General features: G+C 44.6%; 1 pseudogene; it reads left to right on the top strand.

Moving 5' to 3' along the window:
• Positions 1–721: 721 nt before the first annotated feature.
• Positions 722–1,337, top strand: LOC136309397 (peroxiredoxin-1 pseudogene; annotated as a pseudogene).
• Positions 1,338–10,939: the final 9,602 nt, after the last annotated feature.

The raw sequence follows: 10,939 nt of genomic DNA, 5'->3' as shown, positions 1-10,939 counted from the left end.
TTATGATGAGAGTATTTAGTTGGGTAATGAGCTCATTAAGAACAGTTCATGTTGAATTGTGTCATTTGACCTCCAGAAAGGAACCAAAGAGGAAGAAGCAAACTGCTAAAACTTTCTGAAAATATTCCACTTGGCATCTTGCTGAGAATGTGGCAGTGGTGACATGCTCATCTGACATATAGACAAACATGTTTGACTTTTTTTTGTATTTTTCTGAAGTGAGAAGCAGAGAGACAGACTCCTGCATGTGCCTGACCGGGATCCACCTGGCATGCCCACCAGGGATTGATGCTCTGCCCATCTGGGATGTTGCTCTGTTGCAACTGGAGCCATTCAAGTGCCTGAGGTGGAGGCCATGGAGCCATTCTCAGTTCCTGGGCCAACTTTGCTCCAGTGGAGCCTTGGCTGCGGGAGGGGAAGAGAGAGACAGAGAGGAAGGAGAGGGGGAGGGGTGGAGAATCAGAGGGGCGCTTCTCCTGTGTGCGCTGGCTGGGAATTGAACCCGGTACTTCCACATGCCGGGCCGACACTCTACCTCTGAGCCAACCGGCCAGGGCCTCATGATTGACATTTTTAAAGGGAGAACAGAATTGTTTGGTCACAGTCTCATTTTTAGGAACACCTACCACCATCACCCCCAAAATAGTCAACTCTCTTTAGAGGTGTGTCTTTCTGACTGGTTTTGCTACTGTATTTCTGTCTCAGAGCTGCTAATAGCAAAATGTCTTCAGAATATGCTAAAATTGGAAATCCTGTTGTTCCCAACTTCAGATCCACAGCTGTTAAGCCAGATGGTTAGTTCAAAGACACCAGTCTATCTGACTACAGAGGAAAGTATGTGGTGTTCTTGACCCTCCTGACTTGACCTTTGCCCCATGGAGATCACTGCTTTCAGTGATAGGGTAGAAGCGTTTAAGAAACTGTTGCCAAGTATTGTGCTGCTGTGGATTCTCGCTTGTCACCTGGCATGGGTCAACACACCTAAGAAACCCATGAACATCCCTTGAAGTCAGGCCCCAAGTGCACCATTGCTCAAGAGCATGGGGTCGTAAAGGCCCATGAAAGCGTCTCATTCGGGGGCCTCTTATTGGTGATGAAGCTTCATCAGATCACTGTAGACAACCCCTTGGTTGGCTGCTCTGTGGATGAGATAGGAGACTACTTCAGGCTTGCCAGATTGCTGACAAATGTGGGGAGGGGTGCCCAGCTGCCTGAAACCATGCAGTGACACCAGCAAGCCTGATGTCAGAAGAGCGAAGATTTCTCTGAGCAGAAGTGAGCACTGGGCCATTTTTGGGTTATGCAGCAATGGATGGCCATGGAGCAAAACCTCTTAACTGTTGTCATGCTTAAAACACAAAACCTTAGACTTAGCCCAGATGTGGCATGGGACAGAGCAGGCCTTTCTTCCTCTGGAGGGAATGACCACACTTACGGAACAGGCCAACTGATGAGTATACAGTAGTGGAGCATCACCTTTGATATTTTGTAGTTTCTATTTAACTTGAACTGAGGGGAAAAAGCTATACTTAGAAGTGTAATTGTATCTGAGAGTACACCCAGTTTTTAGTAGTGGGAAATTTTTTTTAGCTAGAAAGAGACAGGAAGGGAGATGAGAAGCATCAACTTAGAGTTGTGGCTCTTCAGTTGTTCAGTGATTGCTTCTCATATATGCCTTGACCCGGGGAGTTGGGGTCTTGACTGGGGGAGGTTGGGGTTCCAGCTGAGCCAGTGATCCCTTATTCGAGCAAGCAACTTTGGGCTTCAAGCCAGTAACCATGGGATCATGTCGATCCTGTTCTCAAGCCGGCAGCCTTGAGGTTTTGAACTGGGACCTCAGCGTCCCAAGTCGATACGATCCACTGTGCCACCACTGGTCAGGCAAGAAGATGTTAAACTGATACCTTTTTGGTTTTAGAACATTTCATAATCGGGTGATTTCTATGGGCTAGATCTTGCTTTGTTTCTGTATAAAAACCGAAATGGGCCTGACCAGGCGGTGGCGCAGTGGATAGAGCGTCAGACTGGGATGCAGAGGACCCAGGTTCGAGACTCCGAGGTCGCCAGCTTGAGCGCGGTCTCATCTGGTTTGAGCAAAGCTCACCAGCTTGGACCCAAGGTCGCTGGCTTGAGCAAGGGGTTACTTGGTCTGCTGAAGGCCCAAAGTCAAGGCACATATGAGAAAGCAATCGAACAACTAAGGAGCCGTAAGGAAAAACTAAAGATTGATGCTTCTCATCTCTCCATTCCTGTCTGTCTGTCCCTGTCTATCCCTCTCTCTGACTCTGTCTCTGTAAAAAAACAAAACAAAACCAACCAAACAAAACACAAAACCAAAATGGAAGTCTTAAAAGAGATCCATCGAGTTTTCTTGGTTGTTATTGTTGATTTAATTATGTTCTCAATTGAAGATATGCTAAGCAGTATTTGGATATTAACCAAACTTCTTAGTCCTTTGCTAGTGGTGGGATTACATTAACATTTGAACACATCAGGACTTTGACCTCATGGGCTCCTTTTACTATTGGCAGGCAAAGGATCTTACTACCTACAGTCATGCTCAGAACTGGGCATTGTTCTTACCCCTGGGGCGGAAATGATGGGCCACCACTACCTCTGATCATTACTTCATTGGAAGCAGGTGTATCTTCTGGGAAAGGACACCGGCTTTGAACTTAATGGAGAACAGTCACAATGTTTTAATTCCAGACATTTCTTCCAAGAAGCAGAAAAAATTGTGATTTCAGGGGTCATTTTTCCAGTAGAGGGAAGTCTATTGTCATATAACAGTTAAATATCCAGGTAAATGTGCCAGAATTGTTTCCCTATTAATGTTTCTCTTCTTCTGGTACTGGGAAAATACTTCAGTAGGTTACTTAGTATGTTTGATTCTAAAATTCAGATAATGTTGAAAGGTAAATGTTTAAATGTTTGGCTTTTTTTTAAAATATGAGGTAATTTGCTGTAAGTGGGTAGCTCATAAATTTGACTATTCTCACCCCTAAGTTGGACACTTCCTCAGAAAATCCTACGAAAATGTCTGGAGATACTGATGCCTTCCTAAATCAGAGTCCTTTAATTTTTTTCTAACTTTGGTTTTAGCTTTATCATTCAACACTGGACTGCACACTCTTAATCACACTTGGCTCTTAAAATGTTTTACTGAGGTTTGCATATCTTCTTAGTCAATTTTGTTTCCTTCTATAGCTCTGATCACCTGCATTCATGGTGTCCTTACCAGTCTGTATTCTGGTTTTGGCCCTCTTGCTTCCTTCACTTTCCCAGCTTTCACTTCTGTAAATGTGGCTGCAAAAGCTCTACGAAGCTCCAAGTGTTCCAAGGCTTGCCAAACACAAGTCCAACGAGGCCCTCGCTCCCCAAACCGAGCTCACTGGCCATACATTCCCCGGGCATCGTTAGCACATTTGGTGTGATGGAAAGGGTGTGGCCTCAAGAAGTATGTGTTGGGTACAGATACCCAAGTGATACTCTGTAAACAGAAGTAAAAGTTCAGTTCAGCCAGTATATTTTGAGTGAACTTGTTCCAGAGGCAGGAGATGTAGTGATGGGCAAAAGAGTAAGAATTCCCTGGCCTTGTTTTAGTGGGGAGAGAGATGACTTAACATATACAGTGAGTTAGTGGTAGAGCTATGGAGAAACAGGAAACGGGGATGAGGATTGGGATGGGAGGGGTACAATTTTTTTTTTAATGTCTTGTATTTGCCAGTCTTTTAAAAGCACAATGTCACTTGAGTACATTTCCATTCACAAATCTTGCTCTGAGTTAGTTTTGAAAGGCTTTACAACATGCCAAGTCAGCTTATATTTTTGCTGCTCTAAACACCACTTTTCTTTGGAAACAAGCCCTACAGATAGTTACTGCCATCCAGTAGGCTGGGCTCGGCACACTAATTTCTAGAGGCCGTACATGCAGTCGGTAGCTATAGGGATGGAAGGTTCAGAAAGCAGGTCCTAGGGGGTGCAAGTTGTCTTAACCTCGTATGTGTGTCTCAGGACACTTCAGTGACAAAAGCTTTGTCTACCGAGGAATCCACTTGAGAGCTCAACACTTTAGACCACAAAACTAACATTAGGTCACACACACAACAAAAACCTCACTCTGCTAAAATAAGCCAATGTGAAACTAAAGAAACTAGCTCTTCTTTAGCGCCGAAGTATCACAGTATCATACACTTGGAAGTGGAAAGAGACCTTATTCTTTCCTTAAGTAGTTGTCATGCCATACAGATTTTTTAAATGTTAACAAAAATATAGAAAAAAGTCCTTGAAAATATATTATCCAAGGGAATGAAGGTGAAGAATTGAGCATGTGAGTCATTCCTCGGGCAAGCTTAGTCCACTTCCTCCATGCGTGACGTGTCATCGTCCCCTTCCAGGGGCGGCATCTCTTCTGTCACAGCAGCGCTGCTCCTCTGCCGCGGGGTCATCCTCATCGACACCAAGCCCGAGTTTGATCATCCTGTAGATCCGGTTGGCGTGTGTCTGGGGGTCCTCCAGACTGAAGCCCGACGACAGCAGGGCAGTCTCGTAGAGGAGGATGACCAGGTCCTTCACAGACTTGTCGTTCTTGTCTGCCTCCAGGTCTCGATGATGGAATGGTCGGGGTTTATCTCCAGGTGTTTCTTTGCTGCCATGTAACCCATTGTGGAGTTGTCTCTCAGGACTTGAGCCTTCATGATTCTTTCCTTGTTCGCCGTCCAGCCATATGTGCTTGTGACAATGCAGCATGTCACCAATCAGTTTGACACGACCACCTTTTCTACTTTTTTCTCCAAGATGTCCTTCATGATTTTGCAGAGGTTTTCAAACTTATTTTTTTTCTCTTCTTGTTTCTTTTTCTCTTCTTCATCTTCTGGAAGTTCCAAGCAGGAGAGGTACAATTTTAAATGATGTCAGGCAAGGCCACGTTTAGAAGGTGACATGTGACACTTGAAGGATGGGGGAGGAAAAACACCCCAGGCAGAGGGACCTGCAGGGGCTGCTTGGCATGTTCAAAGCATAGTGAGCTTGAGTGAAGTGAACAGAGGAAGAAGAGGAGGGACGGGGAGTGAGCTCAGAGGTGCTGAGTCGGCCATTGTGGGTCATTGTGCTGGCTGTCCTCTTAGTGGGGTTGTGAACAGATTCAAGTCCTGAAGTGCCTTATAGTCCAAGTTCTCTGAATCTGTTTTCTCCTCTGGAGGACTCTGATACCTCACAGACTTGTAAATAATAAATGATATAATTCATGTGCAGACCCTAGCACAGTACCTAGCACATAAAACAAAACATATTACAAGGCAGGTGTATAGGAGAGTTGTTGAGAAATCATGTTGGATTTGGTTTTGAATCTTAGTTCTGCTTACCATGTGAATGTTGCCAAGTTACTTAGATCGCACAATATCTTCCTAAGATGTGGACATTGTGTACAGAACTTAGCACAATGGCAGACTTGTAGTAAGCACTCAAAATAATACATTTACATACATACAGATACATGTGTAAAATGTTAATTTTTTAAAAGTTTTTAGTACATTTGGTAAATGGCCATTCTCTCCTTTGCTCATTTGGCAGATGGGCTTTCAGTGAATTGGCTTTGAAGAATGATTTGGTACCTAGGATGTACCTTCATTACAGCTCATGTTATGTTGTATCCATGTCCCCGTTAATGAACAATGTGAAAATGGGCCGCCTTCTCTTTCTTCCATTTAGCACAGTGATCTGCACAAGCAGATCTGTTGGGGAGAGGCAGGGTAGTAAATGTTTACTGCATGAAACAGTTTGTCTCCACAGATTTTACACTCTAATAGATTACTTTCAGTATAAATTAGGTGTCACCAAAATGTAGGGTATACCACACCTACATTTAAGGTTCTTGCAATAAGAAACCAAGAGACTTCCCATTGATAAATTGTCCACTTTCTCCCCCCTGTTGATGTACTAATCGCTGGGTTCCAGTCTGTGACTAATGTGTTTGCAGTCATCATGGGAATTTGTTCTGTCTCCAGTGTTTCGTGTGAGCAAATGATAGGGGTGCCATTTTGGGGATTCCTTTAGCTTTCAGAGAAGGAATGTGTTAGAAATAAGCCCAAGAGTTGGCTGAAAGAAAAAAATTGTATCTCTGCTTTTTTGAAGTTGCTTTGTTTTTCTAGAAAAGTCATGATTTCAAGTCTAAGGGAATACTTTAGAAGTAGATGAATGTTGTCAAATAAAATGGAATTCAGGCACATGAGAGAAGCAGGATGGGGCTGATGAAATGAGATCAAGATCTAGAGTCAGAAAATTGAAATCAATTCCTAACTTCTCCAAGCCCTCCTCTCGGCAAATTTAACTGGAATTTGAGCTTTAGTGTTTACTTGCATCTGTAAAATCAATAAGATGCAAACCTCCGACCTACCTACTTCTTAGAGTTGTTCTTAGGATCAAGTGAGGTAACAGATGTGGACGGTTGGCAAGTACAAAGCACTATGCAAACATGAGGAGTTGTGTGAGCAGGGAATGGCTAGAGGAAGGACTGAAGAGGGAGGAGAAAATATTTGACTTGGAAACCAGAGGAAGTTACTGTTTCTGATTTGTTAGAAAGGTGCTTTGTATCTGTCATTCAGTTAGGTAGCTTAAAATCTGGACAAAACATCAGGAAACCCAATTTAGATTTCTGGCCCTCCCACAAGTCAATGGCACTAGTAAATAACTCATTGCCAATGAGTAGCTGACTAGATTTCTTGCTTTGACCTCATGTGACTGATATTTGCTTAAACAGGTAATTGTCTTTTAAAGAGAAAAATATTTTAAAAGCCTACATATGCAACCATTTAGTTACCATTTCTGGTGCTCTCTGTTCCTTTTGTAGGTCCACATTTTTGTCTGTTATCCATTTTATGTCTGCTAGAGGATAATTTTTAGTTTTCAGTTTTAATTTGGGGGGGTCAGTGTGGCTCTGCTGCTGATGAATTCTTTTGGTTTTTGTATGTTTGAAAATGTCTTTGTTTTATCATTTTAAAAGAAAGATAGTTTCCCTGGGTATAGAATTCTAGGTTGTGAGGGATTTTTTCAGTCAGTACTTTATTTTTCCTTGACAGATTTTAGACAGAGAGGGCGATAGGGAGAGAGAAGGAGGGAGAGAGAGAAACATCGATTTGTTGTTCCACTTATTAATGCATTCATTGGTTGATTATTGTATGTGGCATGATAGGGGATTGAACCCACAACTTTAGAATATCGGGACAACACTAATCAACTGAGCTACCCAGTCAGGGTACTTTAATACTTTAAAGATACTGCCCCACTCACTATCTTCTTGTACACATAAATTTGCTTTTATTCTTAACTTTGTTCCTCTGTGTGAAACTTTATTTTCCTTCCAGTGATTAAATGATTTTCTCTGTCACTGGCTTTGAAAAATTTATATATACTGTTCTTTGATTGCACTTTTAAAAAATGTATACATTTAAAAATGGAGTATCTTTGTTTTTTCCATGTTCTTGTGCTTGTAGTTCATTGACCTTCTTTGATCTGTGTGTCTATAGGTTTCATGAAATTTGGAAATTTTTTCAGCCATTATTTATTCCAATATTTCTTCTGCCTTCTTTTTCCTATCCTTTGGGGATCATGCTGGACTGGAAAGATAAGAATAACTTTGCTACAATGAGTTTATTTGACACAGGCCTTGAGATTTGGACAGGATCTGAACTGATGGAGATATGGGTGGAAGACTTGGTAACTATTTTAATATAAAGGGATTAAGAGAGGAAAGAGGATACCAGGATTTCATGCCTGTGAGGCTGGGAAAATACTGGTACCAACAGCAGAAATGAGGAATAAAGCAGAGGAAGTTCATTAAAAAGGAAGATGTTGAGTTCATTCTTGGATATGGTTGAGCATGTGCTTTTGTGCCCTTTGAATAGGAAGTATAACAGGCAATTATTAATGCAGCTCTGTTGCCCAGAAGCAGGATTGAGACAAGAGACTCAGATTTGGGAATTAACCTCCAGGGATGCAGTAGCTGAAACACTGGATGGAATTCCTGACATAGATGGTCCAGAAAGGACAAAAGAAGGCCTAGTTGGTAAGAGATCCCATATCTAGCAATTTGTTCAAAGGAAAGAATGCACAATGATTCACAAAAGGAGATTCATTGAAGCGCTGTTTATAATTTTAAAAGGTAGAAACTGAGTGTACCACAATGGAGAATTGCTTAAATAAATGAAATATACAGTGGATTATAGTACAACCATTTAAAATGATGCATTAAAGAATATAGCCAATAGGCCCTGGCCAGTTGGCTCAGCGGTAGAGCGTCGGCCTGGCGTGCAGGAGTCCCAGGTTCGATTCCCGGTCCGGGCACATAGGAGAAGCGCCCATCTGCTTCTCCACCCCTCCCCCTCTCCTTCCTCTCTGTCTCTCTCTTCCCCTCCCGCAGCCAAGGCTCCATTGGAGCAAAGATGGCCCCGGCGCTGAGGATGCCTCTGTGGCCTCTGCCTCAGGTGCTAGAATGGCTCTGGATGCAACAGAGCGACGCCCCCTGGTGGGCATGCCGGGTGGATCCCGGTCGGGCGCATGCGGGAGTCTGTCTGACTGCCTCCCCGTTTCAAGCTTCAGAAAAATGAAAAAAAAAATATAGATATAGCCAATAAAAATGTTCCCTGTACATTAAGTACAGAAAGCAAGTTATAAGACCACAATATACAGTGCAATCTCATTTGAAATAATAATATATAAGCAGAGAAAATGAAAGCATCACATAGCCTATCTTTGGGTGTAATGATCCTTATTTTCTTATTTTTGCTTGTCTGCATTTTTAGATTCTCTACAGTAAGTTACATTACCTTTACAGTAAGCAAAAAAAAAAAAAAAAAAAAAAAAAATTCTTATAAATTCTTCAATGCTGACCCAGAGAAAAAGCCCGTGACTTTCCAAACTGTGGAGTGTGGGAGGCAGAAAGGAAGAGGCAAAGGAAGTAGAGCCTTCATGCAGAGTCTAGGTCATATGCCAGCCTGGCAGGAAGAGGCTGGAATTGGGGCACCAGTCAGAAGAGGAGCTGAACTCCCAGAAGAGGCCTTTTGACTTGGTGATTGAGTCATTACATTAGTGTCTGCTCTTGAGAAGTGAGGAGGAGAGGAGGGGAGAGGGTAGTCACTCCCTGGCCCAAGGTGTCTCATAATCATAAAGCTAGCATGTCAGCAAGACTCGTTTTGGGCCCTGGCCGGTTGGCTCAGCGGTAGAGCATCAGCCTGGCGTGCGGGGGGACCCGGGTTCGATTCCCGGCCAGGGCACATAGGAGAAGCGCCCATTTGCTTCTCCACCCCCGCCCCCCCCCTCCTTCCTCTCTGTCTCTCTCTTCCCCTCCCGCAGCCAAGGCTCCATTGGAGCAAAGATGGCCCGGGCGCTGGGGATGGCTCCTTGGCCTCTGCCCCAGGCGCTAGAGTGGCTCTGGTTGTGGCAAAGCTACGCCCCAGAGGGGCAGAGCATCGCCCCCTGGTGGGCAGAGCATCGCCCCTGGTGGGCGTGCCGGGTGAATCCCAGTCCGGCACATGCGGGAGTCTGTCTGACTGTCTCTCCCCGTTTCCAGCTTCAGAAAAACAAAACAAAACAAAAAAAAAACTCGTTTTGTGCAGGGATGTGACCCCACCCTCACCTTCCACGCTGGGCAGTCATTTTCTTGCCTCTGTCCCTGCAGTGAACCCATGTCCAGTCCTGTTTTGAGACCATTAGAACCAGGACATTGCAGACAGCTCCCCACAGCATGGCAGTTGCCTGCAGCGGTACAGTGCAAATCTCTGGGTCTAGTTCCAAGTCATCTGAATTAGAACATTTGAGGTGGGAGCCCAGGAATCTGCCTTTTAAAAGCCAGGCAATTTCAGTGAACAGTCAAGTAGCAGAGCCTCTGTGTTAGTGCCTGTGTGTGACTCTTCTAGGTTTCTCTCCTTCGCACACAGTCACAGAAGGCGACCTGGGAGCTGCTCTCAGTACCGTGACTGGGGGCTTTGGTCAGGAATCTGTAAGTGCAGGATGTGGAAAAAAATACCTCCGACTCCAGCTTGGTCCCATGGCATGGCAGGTGTCCTGGGAGTCTTTGGAGCTGGACAGCAGGGCACCACCAGACTTAAAAGGACTTGGCTCCCGGGACTGACAGCATGTTCATTGGAAGAGGTTTTCAGTGAGGTTCCCCAGGGGCCAGAGCTGAGAGGCAGTGCAACTTCCTACTCACAGGGTGTCAGGGGCAAGAACAAAGAAGTCCATCCACTGAGCTGCCTCCCTGTATGGCTGAACAGCTGTGAGATTGGCTAGTGGGAGGGGCCCCCTGATGAGAGGGTGATCTGGATTCAGAGACAGAGTTTCTTACTGAATCAAAACAGGAGACCTTAGCAGGCGTCCCCAAACTACGGCCCCGCGGGCTGCATGCGGCCCCCTGAGGCCATTTATCCGGCCCCGCCACACTTCCAGAAGGGGCACTTCTTTCATTGGTGGTCAGTGAGAGGAGCACTGTATGTAGCAGCCCTCCAACGGTCTGAGGGACAGTGAACTGGCCCCCTGTGTAAAAAGCTTGGGGACCCCTGCCTTAGGGATACCCACGCATCCCATCATAAAAGACGTGTAAATAAATAGTGTGAGATCATATTGTAGTTTCTAGCAATCTGCTATCCCTCTTGTAAAAGGTTTGTATACTCCACCCACAGACATCAGGCTTGGCTGGGTGACTTGTTTTGGCCAGTCACTCATGAGTGGAATTAATGGAAGACACTTCTTGCAGAAACATAAGATCCATCCTTTGGTGGTACCATCTTTCCTGTTTTTCCTTTGCCACCAGACCTGCATGTCCCAGGTTGGGGCAGCCCCTTAAGTTGGGTGCCAGAATGAACATGTAGGGAAGAGCTGTAGCCGACCTCCCAAGGACACGTAACAAGCAATAAATCTTTGTTGCGATAAGGCCCTGCGATTTGGG

The sequence above is a fragment of the Saccopteryx bilineata genome, chromosome 6, assembly GCF_036850765.1.
Source record: "Saccopteryx bilineata isolate mSacBil1 chromosome 6, mSacBil1_pri_phased_curated, whole genome shotgun sequence".
Taxonomy (NCBI): Eukaryota; Metazoa; Chordata; class Mammalia; order Chiroptera; family Emballonuridae; genus Saccopteryx; species Saccopteryx bilineata.
This window is presented reverse-complemented; position numbering and strand designations above follow the sequence as displayed.